This window comes from Pelodiscus sinensis, chromosome 1 (genome assembly GCF_049634645.1).
Source record: "Pelodiscus sinensis isolate JC-2024 chromosome 1, ASM4963464v1, whole genome shotgun sequence".
Classification (NCBI taxonomy): Eukaryota; Metazoa; Chordata; order Testudines; family Trionychidae; genus Pelodiscus; species Pelodiscus sinensis.
This window is the reverse complement of record NC_134711.1, coordinates 42798333-42822407: the sequence shown is the minus strand read 5'-3', so window position 1 is coordinate 42822407 and position 24075 is coordinate 42798333. Positions and strand designations below refer to the sequence as shown.

General features: G+C 46.9%; 1 protein-coding gene and 1 long non-coding RNA gene across 4 annotated transcripts in view; one reads left to right on the top strand and one right to left on the bottom strand.

The window, feature by feature from the left end:
* TSPAN12 (tetraspanin 12) overlaps positions 1–824 on the bottom strand; it is a 72101-nt gene extending 71277 nt beyond the window's left edge. For all 3 annotated transcript variants that reach the window (XM_075929020.1, XM_075929028.1, XM_075929039.1), the window contains exon 1: positions 580–824. The gene's annotated coding sequence lies outside the window, so the exon portion shown is untranslated. The remainder of the gene's footprint in view (positions 1–579) is intronic.
* On the top strand, positions 2–23845 carry LOC142829367 (uncharacterized). The gene is made up of 2 exons (XR_012903755.1): positions 2–216; positions 23585–23845. It is a non-coding gene; the product is annotated as an uncharacterized LOC142829367 (long non-coding RNA).
* Positions 23846–24075: the final 230 nt, after the last annotated feature.

Here is a 24075-nt window from a genome sequence, read left to right as displayed (position 1 = left end):
GAGAAGGGAGAGAAGAGCAGGGCGGTCCGTGGGCGGCCGAGACAAGTGCTGGCAGCCGGAGGGAGAGAGGAGCGGGAACGCCCAGGTGCGCTACAGGCGGCTCTCGCTCCCCAGTCCCCGGCCAGCCTCACAGGGTTTGCCGAGGGGTCCGTCCCTCGCTCGCTGCCGGTTGTCAGGGCTGGAGGCGGCCCCGACGGGAGGCAGCCAAAGTACCAGGTAAGTCCCCGGGCTGCCTCGCCCCAGCCCTGCCCAGGTCCTCTGCGCTGGGCCACTCCCGAGGCTCTCAGCCCGCAGCCGGAGCCGCGCCGCCGGTACAGGGCAGAGTCCCTCACCTCCCCGCCCCCTCCGGAGATGCTGCTGTGCGCGCCCCGCTTGCCTGCTCCCAGAGGGGTGGCCCCAGCTCCCCACCCCGCCGCCTGTGCGGGGCTGCGGCCGAGACCGGGGCTCTCGGGAGGCACAGGCTGGGGCACGACCCGCTGGCTGCTGCGAGGAAGTTAGCGCGCGGCGAGGAAGCGCCCTCAGCCCTCTCCCGGGGCAAGCGGCGCTCGCCGTGCGGAGGGGGCGCGGCGGGGAACTTACCGCGTGGGCTGGGGTCAGCCCTGTGCTTCCCCCTCGCTGGCTGGCGCGGCGGGCACTTAACAGCGCAGGGGAGAGCGGCACCACGTCGAGACCTTCATCTCCGGAGCGCCAGACGCCGCCTGCGAGTGGAGAAAGTGCGGGGCACTTACTGGAAACTCTCGTCCGCTCCCTCCCCCTTTCTCAGCCCGCAGCGGCTCCGCCGGAGGACAAGGCAGCAACAGCAGCCGCCAGCTGCACACACGCTGCCACGCATGCTCCAGAGCCTGCTCCGGCCGCTTGTTGGGTCCTAGAGGCCACTCAGCTGCGCTTCCCTCCCTTCCACCCCCGGCTCCTTACTGGGACCCTGGGGTGATGAAACTTATTAGCCACCGGCACCGCTGTGCAGAAAGGACCGTTTTCATGGTGAATTCAGTAGAGCTGGGAATTCAGCACCCCTGTCACCACTCCCTGCAAACACAATGAAAATACAGTGCGCTCCATTGCTGGGCCAGCATGCAGGTACTAAGGACCCGATCCTGCAAAATTATCCGCTTAATTTATGCGCTGCGGCTTGGAGATCAAATGGGGAAAGTTGCTTCAAATATGTCCCTGAGATGCCCTCTGCGGGATGCAGGCTATGTATAAGGAAGGGAGTAATGGATATCTGAAATAATGATGTATGTAAAAGTGAGATATGGGCCAAAAATGGGAAACCCTCATTTTGAAACCTACAAATTTCAGTGTCTCATATGAGTAGCCCTGTTAGTATGTAACAAAACAAAAATTAAACAAGGAATGGTCCTGAAGCACCTTCGAGTTTAACACAAAATGTAGATGGTGTCATGAGCTTTTGTGGGCAAAATCCACTTCTTCAGATGAATGGAACAAGGGGGTCTAGAGTTGCAAATAAATAAAATAAATTCCACAAACCTGGAAATCCTGGACATCCCATCATTTCAGGCATTGGCACACTTACTACAGGGTTATCTGGCTATGTTGACTCTCTCTTCAGACCCTATGATACCAGCACTAACTTTCAGAAATTGCCTTCATCTGCAAAAGTGACACCTTTTATAAAAGTATGAACAAAGAAAGACCTTACTTAGATTGGGCACTACATTCAACAGCCTAATGACATTACGAGGTAAGTATTGTGCATTTATAGCCCACACAATTAGCCTCATTTACTGCAGACACTCTGTCACATTTTTTCCCTTCCCTTTCCCTCTCCATCCCCTCTTTTTATGCTATTTATTTGCAACTCTGGACCCCTTGCTCCATTCATCTGAAGAATTGGGTTATGCCCATGAAAGCTCATGATACCATCTACATTTTTGTTAGTCTCTAAGGTGCTGCAGGACCATTCATTGTTTTTTTAAAATTTCAGTGTGTAAGAGTTTTGAATCTACTCTGCAGATCTAAATCTGCCTGTCTGGCTTTGGTTCTAAGTCAGATCCCAAACCAAAAGTTCTCGTTCTCAATGGTTCTGCCTTGGAGCAGTTGAAATCTCAGGCGAAAAGTTGTTTTGTGACATTGTGGCCCAGAGTGGCAAAAATCTCACAAGAATAGATGTTCTTGAAAGATTTGACTGAAATGTCACAAGATTTCGTCATTATTGACTCTGAACATGAAGCTAGTCTAAACCTAATCCTGATCTTGTTTCAAAGGACCTATCACCACTTCTTACACCCATCTCTAATTAATAGAAAGGAAGCTCTTAAAAATTCAGAAATGAAATTCCTTCTTTGAGTCAGCAGTAAGACAGTCCAAAATCCTCAGACAATGAAGGGGAAATTATTTTGGGTGAGTTGGCTCAGTTACTGCCAATTAAGTCTGAATGCAGAAGACCTATCTTTTGTGGTGAAAGGGGAAAATAGCAACTTAGGCTATGTCTACACTGCAAAAGTTTTCCAGGATACCTCTGGTAAAAGCTCTGCTGCGTCCAAGGAACGCGTCTGCTTTTCTGAAGAAAAAAAAATCAGAAAAGCAGATGCGTTTTCGGCATCCCTGTAAACCTCTTTCTACAAGGAAGAAAGGATGTTCCAGAAGAGGGTTTTTTTCTGACATTTGGCCCCGTTAGCCAAATGTCGGAAAAAGCCTCTTTCAGAAGAAAAGCAGAAAAGCATACGGGAATTGTGTGTCTTTTTCTGTCTGTTCCCTGCAGTGTAGACATAGCCTTAGAACAGTGGTCTCCAACCTTTTTAAGTGCAAGACACTTTTTGAATTTAAATGCAATCCAGGATCTATCTCATACCCAAATAGCCTTGCCCCTCCTCCTGCGTGCCCCTTCTGTGAGGCCCTGCCTCTGTTCACTCAGTCCTCCCTCCCTCATTCTCCTTCCCTTTCATCAGGTAGTGGAAGAGGGTTGTGACACAGACTCTGATTTTGGGCTAAAGGATTTGGGGCATGAGGGGCTCTGAGCTGAGCCTGGGGCAGAGGGGTGGGGTGTAGCAAGGGGTTCAGGGTCCAGGCTCTGTAAGGGAGTTTGGGTCCAGAGAGCTCAGGGCTCGGGCAGGGGCTTGGGGTGCAGGAGTGGGTGTTTGACTGGGGCAGGAGTTTGGGATTCTGGCTCCAGCTGGACACCGCTTACCACAGGTGGCTCCTGGGTGGTGGTGCAGTGGGCCTAAGGCAGACTCACCCCAGCCCTGGCCCTGCACCACTCTCAAAAGCAGTCAACAAACTCTCTCCATCCCAAGCCCTGTTGTGCCCTCCCCCCGTTCTGTGGAGATAGAATACAGGGTGGGAGGGGGGCACCCTGACATCAGTGCCCTCTCCTCTCCTGTCCCTGTCCCTGTGGGAAGGGCAGCTCCAAGGCAAGGGCAGCTCCAAGGCAAAGAGCAGAAGATGTGCAGCTTAAGTGCTGCGCTGGATAGTCTGTTGGCCAAACCAGTCAGGATCACCTGTCAGAGGCTCCAAGCTCTACCAGTAGATCCCGATCGACTGGTTGGTGACCGGTGCCTTAGAAACTGGACATTTATTCAAGAAATGGACCAAATCATGCAGTCAGTACTCAACTAAAGTCTTATTGACTTGGCCTATAACAGTTAAGTGTACTTTTGAACTCCACAATGGAGTAACAATCTCACAAAATATATATTGTAGTTGTCAAAAAGGTAAGGCTCTGTGCCCAATCTAGCACCCCAAGTACAGACAAACCTTCCATTAGTGTCAATGGAGTTTTTCAACACTTATATATTAATTTTCATATTTCAGAAATGAAGAATTATATGAAAGTAGTATTTGGGATAACCAAGAATTGTTCACTAAACACTTCTAAAGATGTTCAGATGCTATAGTGATAATTGCAATATAAAAATATGAATGCCATAAAACAGAATAAAAAAGAACAATAAAGTAAAGTTTCCAGGCAAAAAAGATAAGAAAAGATACTTATGACATTTATTTTACTATAAGAAGATGTATTATGCAAAAATACAAATGTTTGCTGCTGTTTATACAACTGCTAGTGAAAGACTACAGAAAAAAAGACAATATGTAATGAGTTGAATCCCAGCTCTAATGAGGACCTTAATGAGGTGTCTACTCCCCACAAAGTTTGACTAGGTAAAAAGGGCCAATTAACCTTTTGACAGGCAGCACCCTGAGAGAGTCAGGGCAGATAAGGCCTAATGGCTGATGAAGTTCAGCTGGAGAGGAGCCACGCTAGGCATAAAAAGAGGAAGTTAAGGGCTAAGACTGGGTTGTAGGGAAGAACTTTATAGCCATTCCCTAGAGAGGAAGGATATTGGAAGAGATAATAATTAGTGATGTCCCCAGGAACCAGACCTATTCAATATATTCATAAAGGATCAGGAAAAAGGGGTAAATCACGAGGTGGCAAAATTTGCAGATGACACAAAACTACTCAACATAAGTCCCAAGCAGACTGTGAAGAACTACAAAAGGATCACACAAAACTGGGTGGCTGGTTTAAAAAAAATGGCAGATGAAATTTAATGTTGATAAATGCAAAGGAATGCACATTAGAAAACATAATCCCAAGTGTATGTGTGTGTGTGTGTGTGTGTATATATATATATATATATATATGTATATGTGTGTGTATATATATATATATATGTGTGTATATATATATATAAAATGAAGGGAATTCTAAATTAGCTGTTACCGGAGCTATCCTGTCCATAGGATGAATTAGGGCAGCCACTCCAAGCCTTGTGCTTTTGAGGTCCCTGTGGCTACCCCAAACATCCTGTGGATGGGAAGGACCCAGTGGATTATAGGGCCTGGTGTAGGGTGGCAGCAGGGATTGCTCCCTCCCATACTCACCACATGGGTGGCAGGAGCCGGAGCGACCCAGCCACTCTGCTGTGCCATCCCCTTCCAGCTCGCTGCACTCAGCTTCTCAGCGGTGGCACTCCACTTCCCACCACCACGGAGAAGTGGGTAACAGGGAATAGATCACTTCACGGTTACCTATTCTATACATTCTTTCTGAGACACCTGACATTGGCCACTGTGAGAAAGCTAGATGGAACTTTGGTCTGACTTAGCATGAATGTTCATATGTTCAATGAGGAGCCCTCCCAAGTGGAAAGTAACCCTGGGATCCTTGGAATACAGACTCTAGCAAGAACCTGAGGAGGTGAAGTAGCCACAGAAAGCAAAGAAAGTTTCAGTGGTACCTCAGATGGGCGCTAGTAGATGGGGGGAAAGGATAAGAAGGAACCCCTAGGATCTGAGATAGTTTTGAGGTCGGGACTCAACAAATAATGCAATCTACTCACCTGTGGTGAGTAGATTGCAACCCGGAAGAGCCGAGTTCGGGCGATCTGCGCATGCGCAGATCGCCAGACAGCACAGCTGGTGAGCAGGGCTCGCCGCGGTTCGGCGAGCCCTGCCCATGGTCACCAACAGGTCGATTGCGATCAACTCGTCTATTGCAAGGCCTCGACCAGTTGATTGCGAGGCATCTGGTCCCCCCCCATTTTCCCTCCACCCCCGAGAAGCCCCACTACCTACCTCCAGCAAAAATGGAGGTAGTGCTGGCTTCCCGTGGGTGGACAGAAGTCCCGCAGCTTAGCACCACTTCCAGGGGTTCTGGAAGTGTGCTGGCTGCTCTGCCGGGCACGCTGCAGGAGGGGGCGTTGACCCCGGAGGAGGAGCACGGCAACTTCCCTGCACTGGCACAGGAGGGATGAGTCGGGCTTGGAGGAAGCATGCGCCGACTTCCCTCGGGGGGGAGGGGTGGAATCCTGGGAGGAGGCAGATGCACTCCTGCCCCCTGTTCCCACTCCCCAGTTCCCTCTCCCCTGCCCCTACTCCCTAGTTCCCTCTCCCCAGCCACAGAACTCTGTCCCCACTCCCCTGTCCCGAGCCACAGAACTCTGTCCCCACTGGCACCCTGTCCCCAGCTGCAGAAACCTGTCCCCACTGGCACTCTGTCCTCTGCTCCAGAACCCTGTCCTCTGCCCTCGCAGCACCCTGTTCCCTCTCCTCTGCCCCCGGCCTCAGAACTCTGTCCCCACTGGTACCCTGTCCCCTGGCAAAGCACCCACGAGCACCCTTCCCCAGTACTATGTCCCATGTTCCCACCAACACAGCTGGGGCCACATTAGTGAAGCTTGCGGGGGGGGGGGGGGTTGGAGGAGGGTTTTTTTGTATCTCACTTGTGTGACCCCCAACAGACATTTCTTGGGTCAGTGACCCCTGACTCAAAACAGGTTCCCTGCCCTTCTCAGAAATAAAGACAATGCAGAAACTTTGTTGCCTGGCCAACAAACCCCAAATTAGAACCAATCCCCCATCTGGCCACAGCATCATAACACTCCTGCACTCCCCTTTCCCCCAGACCCTACATCTGAGCCCATCATACACTGGAACCCCCTGCCCTGAGCCCCTCACATATCCCAACCCAAATTCCTGAACCCTCACATCCAGAAGTCTGTGGCTTGCTTAGTACCCTAACCCTACATCTGACCCCAACACTGCCTGGCCTGGTCCCTCCTCCCCGAGGCAGCGTCCCCTTATCCACCTTCTCCTGCATCCAGATTTTCTCCCAGAGCTTGCACCTCTGACCCCTTCCCACACCCAAGTCCCTCATTCCCACCCCAGAGCCTACACATCCTGTCTCAACCCAGCGAGGTTACGGCTAGACTGTAGGACATTTTCAGGATTCTGGAGATCTCTCAGAAAAACACTTCTGCATCCAGGGATGTATTTGTTCTTCCACTTCTTTTAGTGGAAAAGCAAACATGATCTTTCGGTCATCCTTTCCACGAGGAATAAGGGGGCTTCCAAAAGAAGGGTTTTTTTCTGACATTTGGTCCAGTCTAGACAGGCCAAATGTTGGAAAAACCTTTTCTTATAGAAGAATTGGGGGGGGAAAGCAGCAGTATAAGGATTGGGGATAGCAAGTGATGGAGAGGAGGAGAATAGAGAGGGCAAGGCTTCAAGAAAGGGGCAGGGTGGTAGATCTTGGCTTGTTCTGTCATTTAAAAAATGATCTTGGGTGTAAAAAGGTTGGAGACCACTGGTGTAGACCGTGATTGTTAGACACAGGGTCCTTGGGCTGAAACCTGGAGTAGAGGGCAGGTCTAGTTTCTCCTACGGGGAAGTGGTATAGTCTGGGCAGTGGACTGGAAGACTGCCTGGGATAGTTTGTCCAGAGAAACTTTGATGCCCTCAAGCACCAATGGGCCATCTATGCTAGTGAACGGGCCACATGAGTGGCCCTCCTTCACAGGGGCAGATGACCGTTTTGCGGGGCCCCGGGCAGCATAATTCCGCGGGGCCCCCCTTTGCCACGGCGCATTCGCAATGACGCCATGCGCATGCACAGCGGCACCACGGCACATGTGCGGGGCTTTCTGAAGCACGGGGCCTGGGGCGGCCGCCCTGTTCGCCCTGCCGTATATCCGCCCCTGCTCCTTCATCTCAGTGGGACGCAAGATTGTTGTAAACAAGATGGTTTCCCAGGATAGGGTAGTTTTTGCTAACTGCTCTTGCATGTCTAAAATTTGTGGAATGTGCTGAATGAACCAAAGCAGCACTTGGATATGATGCAGAGGGAAGTACATAACTCTCTCTGTCAATGTTGTGTGCAACCAGCATCCACTTCACTTTACATGCCCTTGCTTTACATGCATTTCACCTCTAATACCATCAGGGAAAAAAAAACTTTGTGGATGAAAACCAGTGGAATCTGGCAAAAGGTAAACAAATTGTCTTGCAGGCAATACATAGAACCCCGATGGGCCGCATATGATTTGTGGGACTCAAGTTGTCCACTGTTGCACTGGAAGAGAAAGGTGCAGTGAGTTGGCTAGAGGGCATGAAGAAGAAGCACCACTGAGTCACGAGGAGAGAGTAATCTGACTCCAGAGATAGAGACTACAGCAGGAGCAATTAAAAGAGGGGCTGTGTCTACATTGGAATCCCTTTCCGGAAAAGGGATGCTAATGAGACACTTCGGAATTGCAAATCCGCGGAGGATTTAAATATTTCAAATAGGAATAAGGGATCTTCCGGAAAAGGGCTTATTTTCCGGAAAATCGCGTCTAGACTGGCGCTTTTCTCCGGCAAAAACCCCGAGCTGGAAAAAAGCGGCAGCCATGTAAATGCAAATGCCGCGGGGGATATTTAAATCCCCTGCGGATTTGCAATTCCGAAGTGTCTCATTAGCATCCCTTTTCCGGAAAGGGATTCCAATGTAGACACAGCCAGGGTGTTTTAGACTGGTGAAAAGCTAATCCCCACTAAGTCCCTGAGGAGGTCCACCAACAATAAATAAACACTGTGGCAGGGGCCACAGAGAAGTCTACCGCTGGCTGGACTGGAAGCATGACCTGAACAAAGTTACAAACCCCAGTTGTTCAAATGCCAGCTATTGTGGCTGCCGCTATGATCCTCATTAAGCTGTCCACGCTTCCACAGTTTCACCTGATGAGAAGCAGCAGTGAAGGTACAGGGTATAATTCTTCATACTCTCTTATGCCTATGCAGATTGCAGAATGGCTCTAGGCTTCCAGAAGGGCAGGGCATTAGTGAATTGGGCACATTGCATTCTAGGAATAGAAGGGATACTTTATTGCAAGTGTAACTGCCACCAGGTGGATTTGAATCTGAGATCTCGGGAGCTTAGTATAGGAGCCTCTACCCTTTGAGCTAAAAGCCAGCTGGCTCTCAGCCTATGCTGTAGAGAAGTCTCTTGTTCTTATCTGTTTCAGTGGTCTAGGTGCCACTGCATGATACAGAGAACCACACTAGGACTACATCTATACTGCAGAGTTTTTGCGCAACTCGTGGGGCATCCACGCTGCAAGTACATTTTTGCGCAAGTAAATTTACAGCAAATCAGAAGAAAAGAGGAGTTTTTCGCAATAGTTATTCCTCTTTCTACGACGAATAAGCCTTTTTGTGCAAGAGTTCTTGCAGAAAAAGGTGGGTGTGGACAGGAAACGGGTTTTTTGTGCAAAAACAACCTATCAAAAGAAACACAGGTGCCCTGGTGGCCATTCCGTTAATGTCAATCAGAGCTTTCTTGCAAGACAGCATCCATGCGGTCTGGATGCTCTCTTGCGCACAAGCGCATCGCTTTTGCGATGCGCTTTTGTAGTGTGGATGCACTCTTGCACAAGAAGTTTTGTGGAAGATCTCTTCCACAAAAAGCTTCTTGTGCAAGAAGCCTGTAGTGTAGATGTAGCCTAGGTGTGTGGGTTACACAAGGACTTTTGGGAACCAAGGGCCTCCCCTTACAAGGATGAGTGTGCCTTCAGGAAGGTGCTGCAAGCTTTTAATTTGCATCTTCAGTTAATGTTTCTGGTAGTATACCATATACAGTAAAACTCCAATAGTCCGGCATCCAATAATCTGGCACTCCTGATAGTCCGGCATCAAAATGGCAAGAGCCTAGTGAGTGAGCTTCAGCAAAAAATGAGTCACAAGGTAACAGTGGCAGCAGCTGAACTGAGCAAAAAGGGTAAAAAAGGCTTAAAAAAACTAAAATATTACAATATACTGTATACAGTATGTACAATAAAAAGGGTTAAGAACACTTTATATACAGTATATAATGTATATAGTATATATATAACCAGTTTATAGTACCTCCTGATAGTCCGGCATATCTGATAATCCGGCACCACCTAGGTCCCATAGGTTCCGGATTATCGGAAGTCTACTGAATTGAGAAGAAAAACTGTAGGAATGATATTCTTTAAAGAGAGGATTGTGTGTCCCTTATGTTAGTGACTGTTTACCCACACCAGTAGTCCACCATAGACAATGGGTCATACCCTCAGTTGGTGTAAATTATCAAAAGTCTATTGTTTTCAATGGTGCTATACCAAGTTATAGTAGGGGATCTGGGCCGGGACTTTTATACAGATACTCACCAATTCAACCTTAAAAGCACACACTTTTGTTCTTAATGTCTCTGCCAGATTGACTTTCTTATAGAAACTAACTTGAATGGATTTACTTTTTCTTTTTTGGTTCTGACTCTGCACAAAGTAGAGTAAGTGAAATGATCTGAGTTGCATACAGGAATTCTTGCTACTTGCTGATGGAAAAACTTTATGTATAAAAAGCATAAGTGAATCCTCTGAACATTTTCAGATGTATGTTCACATTTAAATAAGCAAATACTTGAAATGTTTAGTTGACAGCTAGCCTCCTGATATATTTTAATCTTTGCACTGACGCAGACTAGAACAAAGTTAAAAGGTGAACCAAGAACATTCAAATAAAATGTTACACATGGGAAATTTCAAAGGAAATAAGAATTAAAAGCAATAATAGTTCACAATGGAGCCCTGATCTTGGAGGGATCTACAGACCCTACTGTAATACAAATTAATAATGTTGTGTTTTGATTGTACATGCAAAAAGGACAAGCCTCTTTAGGCCTGGGATATTTTTAGAAAAAGTGTTTCTAAATTATTCCAGGTACCTTATACTTGTTGATAATCCTCTAAACATTTACTAAAATACAAAGTTCCTGGTTCTCTGCTTACTTATACTAGATTTAAATGGCCTAAATTAATTGAATTTTGAGTCATTCCTGATTAGTCACAGACTACAGGAAAACAAAATCAGGCTCATAGTTTTCATATTTTTTCTTACTAAAAATGATACTTTTGAAACCCTCCTTTTTCTGAGATATTGCCTTTTGAAATATTTGGTGATGAGGCCATCAGGCAAATCATGATTGATTTGTTTATTTATTTATTTTTGAAATTGTGTTAAATGAACTGATCATTTAATTCTAGCTGATAAAGAACAATAACTTCTATTTTCTGTTCTGATTCTAAGTTATATTGAGAAAGAGGATAAACAATCTGCTTTAAGACATTTTACATCATTTCTCTCCTATTTGAATAGTAAAACTATCTAGAAGAGATTTGTTACAAATCATACAGGAACTCTTCAAGTAAAGAAAACAGGTTTCATTTATGAATGCCTGCCAGATTCTTCAGTCTCAAGGTCCCCTAGGAACACGTCTTTATACCAGAACGTCAGCCTTTGCAAAATTTCCATGATACCAAAACTGGACAAGCAATATGGAAAAGTTCCCACACTTAAAGCAGTTTAGCTAAGCTGGAATGCTAGTTGATCATTCCATCCCTGTACTTCCCCTGCCCTCTCCCAAAAAAACCCTCAGGCACAGTGTCATTTAAAAAAAATTGTTTTACTTCTGGTCAATTGCAATGGACATCAATCTGTATTCCAGCAGGATGGGGGGATTTATTTATTTTGATTTCATCCAAAAATCTCTCTGTGCGGGTACCCATTTACTTTAATTGCTTTTAAATTTGTTTAAATAAAACTTTTTTATTGCAAGTGACAACTCTTTCATTTACAAAAAACAAATATAGTTTCACTAGATTGAGAGGACAAAAGAAAGGATCAGCCTAAATCCTGCTAAAAATTTATAGCACTAGAAGATTTACCCAGGATTGCTCGAGTACTTAACTCAATTATTTTTTGTTTTTCTTCACTTAAAATCATTTTTCTGGGTATGGCCAGGGATGAAGGGTTCAGCATGCAGGCTTCCCCAGGGAGCTAGGATACCCCCAGCCCTCTCTCATTGTAGCATCTTGGGTCCAGGTAAGAAGCACCTCTCCATGTCCACTGCAGCTCCAGCAAGCACAGACAGGGTAGGGATGCAGGGGCCCCCAGCTTGGACAGGTCCAGGTTCATTTGCCTTATGTACTTCCCAGCCAGATTGAGAAATGTAGCAAATTATGCACTTTCCCTTCACTCCCTGACAAAGGGAAACAGCCAACAATATTCCCATATGAATGAGGGAAGGAGCTGCAGGCCTTCCCCAAAGGGCACCTGAGGGAGTGGGAAGCTTGGGGCTGGGGCAGTCCCAGACGAGGGAAGGGTGCCCCCAGCAAGTCCCTTTTACTTGCCTAGTGATTCTCTTTTTTCTGTATAGTTTTGTGTGTTCCCGGGGTTATGGGAGATGGGGGAAACTTCACGCTCACCACCACCCCTGCAAAACCAGACCCTTGCCTTACTTGAAGTTAAAACTGCATACCAAATTTGGTGATCCTAGCTCTTAACCATTTAGGAGGAGCTCTTGAACAAACAGATGGTCAGACAGACAGATTCACTTGCTCACTGACAGACTCTCTCAAATATGTAGTAGATATGCGTAACTTCCCTCACCTGAGTAGCACCACTATGTTAAATGAAATTATTCATATGTGTAAGTTTGTGTATAGGTCTCTGTAGGATGAGTCCCTAACCTTATAAAGCAAGAGACATTGCCTCTTGAATGTCAAACACAATATACACTGATGTGCTTACAAAACCAATGAATAATACTCATTTTACTTGCTGCTTAGCACTTATGCATATGAATAAACTTAATCACATGAGTATTTGTGCTCATGCACATACTTGCATACAGTATATATAATCTTAAGCACATGAGATGTCCCATGGGTCTTTGAGGTTGCTTGGTTTGAGTTGCTTATGTATATATATTTGCAGGCTTCTAATATATCAGAGACATGTTTTTAATAGCTGGATCTGTGCCTCATGAGGCAACTCTTAAGTAGTTAATTATAATACGTTACACTACCACCATCCACACTTTTAGTTTTGTATCTGTTCCAAGCAGAATGGAAACTCCCTGCTTCCTTTTATCTATACTAGATTCCAGGGTTGTCACTTTGAAGCCTAGAATGTCTGGGCAATGAAAACAGAGACAAGTATGGCTGAGAGCTCTTCTTATTTAGAAGGTTCAATCCTCAATGGAATTCATACAGACCAATTCTTAAAATTCTAAGAAATTTGACTTTTTTTGTGTTTTATAAATTACACCCATACAATAGCATTGGCTACACAAATATAGTGAAAATTTTGAGAATAAAATTAAAACATTCATAAGTGACTGTTATCATAGACTGGATGAATTCGTGCATACTAACAATAAAAACTCAATTCAGCAAACAATTCAGCAGGCCCAGATCCTGCAAACAATTACACAAATGATTAACTTTAAGTACAGGAGTAACTTCACTGGTACATCAGAGTGGATTACTAATATGTTTAAAAATGAGCACAGAATTAAGTGTTTGCTGGATTAGGGCCTCGCTTTGTTTAATGGGACAGTGACATGGGTAACTATGTTTGCACAATCAAGGCCTATAGTATGAAGGAAAATCCTTAGCAACAAAAAGAAAGATATAGGGACAATATAAAGATAAATTAGGAAAATAAAAACAATAAACACAAATTTGCCCTTAATCCCACTTACCTAAATGAAGAAATAACCTATTGGTTTTTATTACTTTTTTAATCAAAGGGATGAATTACAATCTGAGCTCCTTAACTCCCATAAACTTAAAGCCAGCCAGAAATAAATGTCTTTGACCCCCAAATTAAGATGTCAACATTAAATATTCCACATCCAAAAGCCAGAAAAAAGATAGATTTCACACTAAGCTCTGAAGTTTCCCAATGTCTAAACAGAAGAGCCAAAATCCAGAAACATTGTTTTGCCCACATTAAAGAAATTTTGGCAAACTTTACTTTAGAACATTCAAGTGCCCCTATGCTTTTGAGCAGGGACTTGAAATCTGCTCAGAGAATTGTGTGGCCATTGTACCAGAAATGTGCCTTTTGAAATCCCTGTGAAAGCCTATTGTTTTTGCCAAATTACAAACTTTTGATTAATCAGTTTTCAAATGTTCAGTATAGATTTCTTTAGAGTATAACAGACTGTGAACAGAGAAGAGGAGAATGAAAAAGGGAATGTAGTCATCCCATGAGCCACGGCCTATTTGCAACTCTGCTAGTCTGGCCAGTCCTGCCAGGTGAGCACAGACGAGCTTGATGAAGGATCAGTATCTGCAGGCATTTTCCCATAGAGTACATCTACGCTACAGAGTAAGATCAAAGCTGCTGCTGTCAATCTTCCAGGGTTTGAATTAGCTGTCTAGCTGGAACAGCTAATTCAAAGTAAGAGGGGCACTCCAGTTGATGCCGGTAACCCTGCTTTCACAAGGAGTAAGGGAAATCAAAGGAAGAGTGTTCTTCCTTCGACTTTCTGCAGAGTAGACAGCGTCAAAAGCCAAGTTAAGCTATTTCAACTTCAGCTATGCAATTAACATATCTTAATTCGACTTTGTGTTGTAGTGTAAACATACCCTAAGGGTGCATCTAGATAACGGCACTATTTCGGGATACCTCCAATACCCTGAAATAGTGTTTTCCGCATCTTGACAATGCACCCTGTCGAAATAGATTTCTAATAATGGGCACGCTATTCCAATATCCCTGTAAACCTCATTCCATGAGGATTAAGGGACGTTTCGAAATAAGCTATTTCGAAATTAACTCAAAATAAGCTACACAATTTGTGTAGCTCAAATTGTGCAGCTTATTTCAAATGAGGTGCAGTCTAGATGCACCCTTAGGGTACGTCTGGACTACATGCCTCTGTCGCCAGAGGCATGTAGATTAGGCTACCAGGCATAGGAAAATGAAGCGGCGATTTAAATAATCACCGCTTCATTTAAATTTACATGGCTGCCGCGCTGAGCTGATCAGCTGTTTGTCGGCTCAGCGCGATAGTCTGGACGCGCGGATGTCGACATCAAAGGTATTTGTCGACCACCCAGGTATGCCTCCTGGGATGAGGTATACCTGGGTGGTCGACAAATACCTTTGATGTCGACACCCGTGCGTCCAGACTATCGCGCTGAGCCGACAAACAGCTGATCAGCTGTTTGTCGGCTTAGTGCGGCAGCCATGTAAATTTAAATGAAGCGGCGATTATTTAAATCGCTGCTTCATTTTCCTATGTCTGGTAGCCTATGTCCGAGTCAGAACTACAACAATGGCTGCCCGTCGCAGGGAGCCATAGCCTGTAATACCTCTAAGGCTGGTATAGGGGGCTCTGTCTGTGAGGTGGAGTGTTTTCCATATAAGGGCATGTAAATTAATAATCTTCCCCTGCTCGCTTCACCCATTGCAGTGAAAGATCAGCCAATGGGCTGACTTGTGCTCAGGCCTGCTACTCCACCCACTGCAGCAAAAACCAACCTATGGGGTGATAAGTTCACAGGCAATAAAACAGGCAGGCAGCCCCTCTCTCACTGGGTATTCGCATCGAGTGAACTCCTGGCCTGATCACCCAGACGCCTTGCACCCCCCGCTCTCGAGTCTTACTGAGTGTACTCCGAGTTGGTCGACCCGAGTGGAGACAGTTTATGAGCATGCGACCGGTACTTGTGTTCCTGCTGTCTCCAGAACTGGTATAACCTCCCCCCCCCCCCCCCCGCCATCATCCCTATCCTAATTGATTTCTTAGTTGTCCTTATTGCTTGTCAAGTGACAGTGGTTAAAAAGTTACTAAGTTAGTTTATAAATAGTTGTGGTTTAGGGTTTTTACTGTTTCCTTGTATAAAGTTGTGTAAATAATCAGCCCTATGGACAAGACCAGTGTTAATTCAACTGTTCCTAACCCCTGGGCAGTTATTGGGAATTATTGTGATTTAGAAAAGCCTCAGGGAATTGTTTTGTGTTGTCTGGCAATCTGTTTAATTTTTGTTCTGATGATTGTCTGGCATCATCAAAATAAAATCAGTTTGTGCTTTTTAAAGCCCCCAGTTGTAGTCTCATCCTTTCCGGCATCCCTTCAAACCTCATGTATTACGGGGACTGACAGCCTAATCTACATGCCTCTGGCGACAGAGGCATGTAGTCTAGACGTACCCTTATTAGTTGTGAGATACCAGCCAAAACCACCATCTGTAGAAAATAGTGTCAGTGCTTGATACTCATCTCTGTGGAAATTATCTTTGTGTCACAGAGATCCACTCCACATCACCCTTGCACCTGGTGGACCATATTTACTAAGACTGTTTCTGGAGAGCAATGCTTTGCCGAGGCTTGCCAAATGTGAGGGATCAATAAGCATTTCTCCTAAGAGACACTGCGGCCAATAGAGAGGAGTATGGGGCCGTTGCTCCTGGGAGCCAGCAACCCGTGCCATTTACACAGCTGTATTTTCCCCAGCCCCGTCCCCAGTGGCGGCGTCTCCTGGCTGGGGTCTGACAACTCAGCTAGGGGCAGGGCTGGGGGCAGTACAGCCACATTGCTGAGAGGAACTGCTGGAGTGGGGTGCTGGCTCTCAGGAGACACAGGGCCATGCTCCTCTCCATTGACCAGTGTCTCTGGGAGTAGAGCCCTGCAGATCAGCAGATACCGATGTGTATCTGTGGATATCTGTATCCACGCTAGACAATTGTACCTACACAGAGTTCTACTTATTTAGTGTTAATGGGAACAAGAGAAGGCACTTTCCTTTCCACTCTGACTGAAAACCTAGGCGCGCACCTGCCTCTTTTTATTAGTAGCTTCTGATGTGGTGGCTTTGAGGGGTGCCCTTTCACCCAAAATACCTATTCCTGACAAGTAAGAAAAAGTAAGGATCATTGTCATGTTCAGTGAAATCCTGGAAAGCCAGTGCTGTATTGGACCATGAAGAAAGGGCTTGGAGAACTACTATGGCAGACAGCATGGAGAAGGAAAGAGAGGCCAGGAGACAGGTCCAGAATACCTAGAAGGACAAGGAAAGGGAAACACATCAGGACATAATGGGTATTCTCAAGTAGCAAATTCAAATGCTGAAGCCCTTAGTAGACATATAGATTAAAAAATCCTAGACTCTCTACACTTTGAGAACTCTGTAATTGCTGTTTTCTGCATCCCACAATATACCATATGGCAACATGGACTGCATCCTTCTCCCCACCACTCCACACTAGATGACAGCAGGAAAACCATATGGAAGTATAGCATCACATATGCTGATCTGTGAGAACATCTATGTAGCCACAATTGACTATATTTGTGTCTTGAAATGGACAAAAATGTTTACTGCCTTTTCAATTTTGAAGTTCCACTCTGTTAATTTATGTTTAATTTTATTGCCCGTGAATTTTTCACAGTGATTTTTGCACTGTTTATTTTTTATTCTCATTCTATTGTTGAAAAATAAAATTATTTTTATTAGTTCACGCTACATATTGAAGAATGTATCATAGTCCTCAAAGCAAACAGTACTTATAAATATACACCAAGAATCACATAATTCATAGGTTCAGGCAGAGACACCCATTCTTGGTAGTGAGGGGGCACAATTTAAAGTTTGTAGGGAGGTATATGAGTGCCCCCTGCATCACTTCTGGGCTGAGGGAGAGAAAGTGCCTCAGGGAACATCTCATGGCAGAGAAACACTATGGGGCAGGGAAATTCCCTGCGTGCAGCTTTCTGAACAGTCCTGTGTTCTTAAAGATGCACCTTCCCTCAGTAGCCCACACTGAGGATACGTCTACATAGCAAGCTTATTTCAGAAAAAGCTATTCTGGAAGATACCTTCTGGAATAGCTTATTTTGAAATAGAGCATCCACACTACAGGGAAGCTTCAAAATTAGTCCGAGGCAGGCTCCCCTAATGTGGATGTGCTATCTTGATTTAGAGCCCCAGGAGGCACTGGGGAGGAATAACTTTAGAAAGGCCCTCGTGAGGAGCTATTTTGACATAGCAGCATTGGAGCGTCCACATACACCCTCTCCCTAAAGAACTTTTTCAGAAGAGGCATTATTTCTCGTGGAATGAGGTTTAACAGCATTGGAAAAAGCCCTCCATTATTTCAATTTTCTTTTGAAATAATGCAATTGCTGTGTGGATGCCAGTATTGTTTTTCCAGAATAACAGCTATTATTCCAGAAAACGGTTCAGTGTAGATGCACCCTGATATTTGTGAAGTGTCCTGGTTATCCACCAGTGCTTAAAACTAGCCCGGCCTGTTGATATATACTGTGGACAAGGTGGACTGCTGTCAATATAGGGGATGTATGTACCACCTGTTGCTCCACCACAGTTCAGGAACCCCACTGACAGCTCAGGAGCCCCATTGCTGTAAATCCATCCACTAAGTTTTGCAGATAGCCTTGGAATCACCATCCTATGTAGTAAGATATGATCAATAGCCCTACTCACTTCCACGACAATAACATCCCCTATGAATTTTCCAATTCCAAAATGATTTTGCACTGACTGGTAGCAGTCTGGCATTGCAAGTTTCCATATACAATCACTGTTCACTTCTCTACTATTAATGCAGCTCTGATTCTAGTGGTTGTGGGATCGAGGACTGGGGCAAGGTTTTCACAGAACTAAAACAAATAAATGTCATTTCTTTATTTACTGAGGGAGAAGAAAACCTGACCTCCGTCCTTTCTCCCTGCCCCCACATGCACACACTCATTTTTCTATTTGTTTTCTATGGATTACTATATTGAGGTCATGGGCTCTGTGGATGGAACTACCTCAGTGTTATCTTTGTGTGTAGTACTTATTGCACTGGGTCTCTGATCCTTGTTTGAGATATTTTAGTTGTACTGCAAAAGAAATTGTAATATTTCATAACAATATACTGCAATATCTATTTTAGCAGTTTCCTATGAACACAAAATATCACTTATCACAAGTGCTATCATTTAAAATTCTGAAAGCTGATAAATGACTCTGAATGGCATTTATTTGCAATAATATTAACATCAAAAGTCTCTTTATTATAATGTTCGTAAAAGTGGCCCAGTTTTTGAGTTGATGAATTGGCTGGTCACTTGGTAAACAATATGTTATTGAAGCCCTTACAGTTGCTCCTAAGGAGTGAAAACAGTATAGTGGGGAGTATTGGATTCACATCCTGGATTGTTGCTTTGTGGTGATGGTGGTTGTCACGTGTCACTGTCTATTGCCACTGGTTCTACAAAGTAGTACCGCACTGGCAAACAGCACAAGAAAACTGCAGATGACTAGGAGTCTGATACACCATTCAGCTTTAGTAAAACAGTAAGGCTGTGTCTAGACTGGCAAGTTTTTCCGCAAAAGCAGTTGCTTTTGAGGAAAAACTTGCCAGCTGTTTACACTGGTCGCTTGAATTTCCGCAAGAACACTGACGATCTCATGTAAGATTGTCAGTGTTCTTGAGGAAATACTGTGCTGCTTCCATTCGGGCAAAAGCCCTCTTGCACAAATCATTTGTGCAAGAGGGCCAGTGTAGACAGCACAGTACTGTTTTGCGCAAAAAAGCCCCCATGGCTAAAATGGCGATCGGGGCTTTTTTGCGCAAAAGCACGTCTTGATTGGCACGGACGCTTTTCCGCAAAAAGTGCTTTTGCGGAAAAGCGTTCGTGCCAATCTAGATGCTCTTTTCCGAAAATGCTTTTAACGGAAAACTTTTCCGTTAAAAGCATTTCAGACAATCATGCCAGTGTAGACGTAGCCCAAATGATTTACCTGGTCCCTAACTCCTTAATGCTCCAGTCCTTAATTCAAAGAAGTGTTTTTCTTCATTTAAATCATTGTTCTGGGGTGAGGGGTTCAGTATGCAGGCTGCCGTGGTTAGAGAGGACAACCTCAGACCTCTCTTATTGCAGCAGCTTGGGGACAGATGAGAAGCATCTATCCATGGCCATTGCAGCTGCAATAGGCACAGCTGGGGGCAAGGGTGCATGTCCCCCAGCAAGGAGACAGACAGACACACTGCCCGGGTCTACTCTAGAACTTTATTTTGAATTAACCCCCCTTTAGGTCGAATTTATAAGCAAAGCATCTACACTACCAATCCCGTTATTTCAAATAAGGGGCTTCTTATTTAAAAATCTGTATGCCTGCTTTTCTTGGAGAATAACACTAAATTTAAATAGTTATTTGGAAATAGTAGGAGTGTGGATGCTCTGGTGCTGCTATTTTGAAATAACTACTCAACAGAGTAATTTGAATTAATTATTCCCCAGCACTTCCTGGGGCTCTAAGTCAAGGTAGCGTGTTCACATTAACAGAGCCTGCCTCAGACTAATTTCAAAGCTTATATATACAGGCAGTCCCCGGATTACGTACAAGATAGGGACTGTAGGTTTGTTCTTAAATTGAATCTGTATGTAAGTCGGAACTGGCGTCCAGATTCAGCCGCTGCTGAAACTGACCAGCGGCTGACTACAGGAAGCCCGAGGCAAAGTTGCTCTGCCCCGGGCTTCCTGGAATCAGCCTCTGATCAGTTTCAACAGGCTGAATCTGGACGCCAGTTCCAACTTACATACAGATTCAACTTAAGAACCCCAGGTATCCCCAAGTCAGCTGCTGCTGAAACTGATCAGTGGCTGATTCCAGGAAGCCCAGGGCAGAGCAACTCTGCCTCGGGCTTCCTGTAGTCAGCGCTGGTCAGTTTCATCAGCGGCTGACTTGGGGACGCCTGGGGCAGAGCAGCTGGGGTGCTCCTGGGTTGCTCCAGTAGCGCCCCTCCTTGGCGCTACTGGACCAATCCACCAGCACCCCAGCTGCTCTGCCCCAGGCGTCCTGATTCAGCCACTGCTGAAACTGACCAGCAGTGGCTGAATCAGGACACCTGGGGCAGAGCAGCTGGGGTGCTGCCGGGTTGGTCCAGTAGCGCCCAGAGCGTACTAGCTGCGCCCCCCCCCCCCCCCCAGCAGACCAGGGAGACGCAGGCGGGGGACCGAGACGCACCACCGCGGTCCCGCCGCCCGGGTCCTCCGTGGCTTTGCTCTGCGTCTCCCTGGTCTGCTGGTCTGTTGGAGACCAGCAGACCAGGGAGACGGGGAGCAAAGCCCCGGAGCACGCCAGCAGCAGGACAGCCGCGGCGCGTCTGGGCTGTCCGCTGCCCGCGTGCTCCACGGCTTTGCTCCCCGTCTCCCTGGTCTGCTGGAGACGGTCCCCAGCAGACCAGGGACACCCGGAGCAAAGCTGGGGAGGCGGAGGGGTCCTGTGCCTCTGAGGCTTTGCTCCCGGTGCCTCTGGTCTGCTGGGGACCGTCTCCAGCAGACCAGGGACACCGGGAGCAAAGCCGGGGAGGCGGAGGGGTCCTGCGCCTCTGAGGCTTTGCTCTGGCAAAGCCGGGGAGGTGCGGGTCTCTGCCGCCGCTGCGGCTTTGCTCCTGGTGTCCCTTGTCTGCTGGAGACGGTCCCCAGCAGACCAGAGGCACCGGAAGCAAAGCCTCAGAGGCGCGGGACCCCTCCACCTCCCCGGCTTTGCTCTAGGTGTCCCTGGTCTGCTGGAGACGGTCCCCAGCAGACTAGGGGCACTCGGAGCAGCTTTTCTCACCCCGGAGGTCGAGGTGGCAGGACCGCTGCGCTCTGGGCGGTCCCGCTGCCTGCGAGCTCCGGAGTGAGAAAGCCCCGTTCATAAGTGCGGATCCGACGTAAGTCAGATCCGCGTAACTCGGGGACTGCCTGTAGTAAAAAGAAGACAATAAAAAAAATCAGATTCCTGGGATTGTAAGGAAACGTAACTTTTTTTGAAAAAGAATAGGAACCTATATGCCATAAATCTCAACTGTATTTTAAAATAAAACATTTTTCAGTATAGGATTTGGTCATGGACAAGATTTTCTTCGTGCTTTGGGCCCTAATTTCTGTGGTTTGGACACTTTTTATTGTTATGCTTTATCCATGATTTTCTCTGAAATATACCAAAATAAAATTACTTTCCTGGGATATTGTTTATCAAAGGGCTTTGATTTCAGTGCTATGCTGTTAGGATGCTTTAAATAACTCTATGCATGCCTCAATGTTTGAACAGCCTCCTCTACTTGCATCACAGTACTATGTATAGAATCTTGGACTCTCCTTTTTTAGGATCAAAGGAAAGCGCACTGTCATTTAATTACAAAGACAGATTTAATGGGTGTCTAAAGTACTTGGTACGCTGCACAGGCAGGTGTCTTTGAACTACTACTATGAACAGCTCAGCAGGACGTGTCTTAAATGTACTGAAGGCTCAGCTGAATCAGGAGAATGCGACTTGTTTAGTGTCCTTGGAAAAACTTGCTATAATTTACAGAGCTATACCTAAAGTGCACTCAGTGATATTTCCAGGATAAGCACATGAATCTAATCCTACTTCCATCAAATGGTTTATTTTAGACTCTCTGAAAAATATTATTCCTAGATTAATATACAGATAGTTCAGTGTATTACCCATTGTTGTCTTTGTGTCTAAATGCTTTCTATTCATTAATGTACTGTTTTCTTATTCAGAGTAATAATTGAATAGGTATCTGTGTAATGCATACTTATATTGTAGCAGGAGTTTCTACTACTTTTTGCAGTTTATGACTATTTTGGAATGAATAAATAAAATCTTCCTTCCCCAAGAATGGGCATACACCTAGATTTATCAGATACTGAATACCAGCCCTGATACTGACACTTCACAATTATTGAAAGCATCTAATTTATTCGAGTAACACTTGAAAAGTGAAATCAGTACAAACTGTTTACACAGTAGTAATTTATAAGCTAAATAAAATAAACTACAACACTAATAAACTTCCTAAAACTTCCTCATAGAGACTCTGTATGCTAAACTTAAAAGAAGCTATGCAATCTATAGGTATGTCTACACTACAACGTTAGTTCGAACTAACGGATGTTAGTTCGAACTAACTTTCCTAGGCGCTACACTAGCGCTCCGTTAGTTCGAACTTAATTCGAACTAACGGAGCGCTTAGTTCGAACTAGGTAAACCTCATTTTACGAGGATTAAGCCTAGTTCGAACTAGCTAGTTCGAATTAAGGGCTGTGTAGCCCCTTAATTCGAACTAGTGGGAGGCTAAGGCTTCCCAGGTTTCCCTGGTGGCCACTCTGGCCAACACCAGGGAAACTCTATTGCCCCCCTCCCGGCCCCGGAGCCCTTAAAGGGCCACGGGCTGGCTACACAGTTTGTGCCGGTTGCAAGGCTGCAAGCACCCGTGCCAGCAGACCCTGCACCTGCCACACGATGAGCCAGCCACCCGAGGACTCCCAGCCCTCCACTGCTCCTCAGGACCAGCCTGGCGGCTCCCAGGAGCCTGCCCGGGGGCGCAAAAGGCGGGCGCCCACTTGGTCAAGTGCGGAGATCGTGGACCTCATCGAGGTTTGGGGGGAAGCCTCCAATGTCCACGATCTCTGCACTAGCCACAGGAACGCGGCCGTCTATGGCCGCATGGCTGCCAGCCTGGCCGCCAGGGGCCACCAGCGCAGCCGGGAGCAGGTCCGCTGCAAGGTCAAAGACCTGCGGCAGTCCTACTCCCGGGCCTGCCAGCCAGGGGCCAACCCAGAGGCCTGCCCCCACTTCCATGCCTCCTGGGGGCTCATGCCATCCCTGCCCCCCGGGACGTGATTGACCCCGGGGCAGAGGGCCCGTTCCTGGAGACGGAGGAGGAGGAGGAGGGCTCTGAGAGCCAGGAGCCTGCCGCCAGCCTGCCCGGGACCCGGGACCCCCGAGGCACCCCACAGAGCCGCTTGCCTGTGTCGTCCGAGGCCGGGGAGGCATCCACCTGTGAGTACCATCGTGTTCCCCTTATGTGTACGGGGGGCTGGGGCGAGAGGGAGCCCCGGGACCGTGCGCCTGGGCCTTGCCCACCACAGAGCAGCAGCTGGGGATCCTGCAGGGGCCCTGGCCTTGCAGAGGGGAGCTGGGTTTCACACACCTGGACCCCTGGGGTAATTGACCGCTGGTCTTGTTGCACCACAGCTGCAGCACCTGGGCCTGCAGGGCACACCACACCGCCTGCAGAAGCTGCCCGTGCCCGGGCAAGCAGGAGAGCCAGGAACGAGGAGGAGTACCAAAGGCAGCACCTCCGGTTCATGGACCACCAGCTCCGCACCCAGGACCACTGGGTCCAGGAGGACCTGAGGCTGCGCCAGAGGAGTCTGGAGGCCCTGGAGGAGCAGGGCCGTGCCCTGCGAGGCCACCTCCAGAGCCTGCTCGACCGCTTCCCATTTCCTCCTCCCCCTGCTCCCCCTGCTCCTCCTGCTCCTCCTGTTCCCCCTGCTCCTCCTGCTCCCGCTCCTGCTTCCGCTCCTGCTTCCTCCACACCCCCTGTCCCTCCTGCCCCCCCCTCCACAACCATTTCCCACCGACACCCCCGGACCCGCAGTATGGCGAGACGGGAGAGGCAGCCGGACACCCACCCCTGAGCTTTCCTTTCCCTTCCTCCCTTCCCTCCCCTTCCAGCTCCCTCG